Raw genomic sequence first — 2,643 nt, 5'->3', positions numbered from 1 at the left:
CATTACACTGTATACTTGCCTCTTAATGGCAAAATCATTCAAAGATGAGGTAGTCAGAGACTGAATTTTAAAGAAATTGCATATTCCCTAGAAATTGCATGAAAAATATCAGGTTTTCCGTGTTACGAGCCATCACTCGGTCATTTTGTTCTCTGTGTGCTTACGCCAAAATTTCAGATATGAGGACACTTTAGATTTGCAGCGCCGACAATCACTTCTCACTCATTCATGAGTAAATTAGGACATGATCTCACTTTTTGCAGTAATTAAACTTTAGGTACAAATTAAACCTTAAGTCAAGGGATCTCTGTATAGCCTGTTACTGTAATACACCACAGTACATCATAGGAATGATCATATAAGATACAATGCTTTGGGCCGATGCCATGATCTCTAACTCATCGTTCCTGAAGTGGCTGTCATATTTGACTTTTTTTGTTTTTTAAAGAAACTTATTAGTCTAAGACGAGCAACAGATGGCCTGGCTGACATTTTATTTTTATGATTGTTTTAATAATGATACTCTCAAACCAAGGACAATCACAAGCCAATCATTGTTATTATTTTATTTTATTCATATACATACTTATTATTTATATACATATGACACGCTGTGGTGACCCCTAACGGGACAAGACGAAAGAAATGCATACATACATGTACATTATCATTCAAGTCAGGGCAAGTTAATGTCACTATCAAACAGCTTTAATTGAATCTAAGACAACTGAGAGTAAATAAATTAATGTGTCTATAAGTTTCATATGTAAAATTCAGGTTTCAATATACTCTAGATACATTTACAAACGTGTTGGATGCACATTGTTCAACTGCAAATCCAATAATTAGGTTTATAGATGATGATTAAAATCAGAATCAGCTTTAATGACCAAGTATGTAACAACACACAAGGAATTTGTCTCCGGCAATCGGTCTCACCCTGGTACAACATTCAGAACAAAGAACCAACTAACAAAAATAAAGAACAAGAGGCATTCAGTTAAAATGATTATTTCAATATAGTTGATTTCTTAGACATGGTGAATTTATGCGGACTTTCCATAGTACTGGATTGCATGCCCAAATCATGGGACCTTGCAGAGTCACAACCCATAATGCAACTTTAGTTGGTAATAGAGTATGTTTCCAAATCAAATAGATGACAGTACATGAAATGGACTATTGATCATTGACATCAGTGATCAACTTCCAATTCTCACAGTTTACTACATAACAATAACTTCATCAAAATGAATCAACACAACATAACTCTGTATAGAAGAATGCAATCACTCAATAATGAGTTACTATAACAAAATTGGGATATTGTATATAATTAAAGTCATACAGATAAGACATGATTAATTCCCAAGGCTATCCAGAATATTATATTAAACAATATGGTTTAAAAGCATAATCTAAAGATAATAAATGGATGCCCACGGGTTTGCAGAATGCTTGCAAAAAGAAAAACACGCAGCAGCGAGCTAAAAAGTATAAAATAAATACAAGAAATACTGTCTAAGAATGAGTTAACAAATGTCATGAAAAATTGTGAAAAAAGATTAGCATCATAAATTATTAGAGAATAATAAACATAATATGAAAGGTTTATGGAATACATTGAACAATGTAATTATCAAAAAACCCAGACAGATTTATTATCTGCAGTATTTCAAAGACAATGATAAAACTTTAAATATTTTGGATGATATAGTTTATGAAATCAATTCATTTTTGGTAAACATTGGACCTGAACTGTGTGTAAAAAAAAAAAGTCCAAGTTCTAGAAATACAAAATGTAAAATTGCTGCAGTACAAAGAAACACTATGACAATGTTTCTTAAATCAGCTGATGTGAGAGTGGTTATAAATATTGTTCATCAAGCCAAAACCACCGAGTATAATGAAATACATGTGAAAAACGTAATACATGTGATATCCATACCACTGACATACACCTTCACTACTGTTTATCATTCCCAACTAGTCAGGTTCCCAATAATATGAAAATAACTTAAGCCATTTCTTCGGTTTAAAACTGGACACAAAAAACTTTTAATTATTTTTTTACCTTTTTCTGTTTTACAAGAGTTGTCAAAAATTCTGGAAGACGTTTTCACAATCAGGTTTGATGTTTTCATAGAAAAGCATCACTTTGTCACCAAGACAAAATTCATTTTGACAACTATTATTCATTTATTCATTAATGCATTTATTTATTTATTTATTTATTCATTTATTTATTCATTCATTCATTTAGTAGCTGATAAACTTTTTTTCATTCCTTGTTATTAATATGCAAGATACTGCTGTTCCAGATATAATCACTTGTATTAGTGTACACGGGAATATGTTTGTATTGTGCAGCTGGCCTAATGCACACAGTGCAATGAACACTCACCCAATGGCATCAATTGTTGTGGTTTTCGCACAACACACACACAACAGCGCAGAGCACCAGTTCTCAAGGTCTTGTATGGTGTGGACTTCCTCTAGTGTAGGGGTGAGCAAACTTTTTGGCTCAGGGGCCACATTGACTTTTAAAATTTGACAGGCGACCAAGCCACAACCAGATCATATCAAAAAGAAAAAGAAAAACAAAAAAGGCATTGTAGTGTTTATACTTACTTGTACTTTTAA

The sequence above is a fragment of the Syngnathoides biaculeatus genome, chromosome 11 (assembly GCF_019802595.1).
Source record: "Syngnathoides biaculeatus isolate LvHL_M chromosome 11, ASM1980259v1, whole genome shotgun sequence".
In the NCBI taxonomy this organism is placed as follows: domain Eukaryota; kingdom Metazoa; phylum Chordata; class Actinopteri; order Syngnathiformes; family Syngnathidae; genus Syngnathoides; species Syngnathoides biaculeatus.
The sequence above is the reverse complement of the archived record's forward strand: the minus strand, read 5'-3'. Positions refer to the sequence as shown.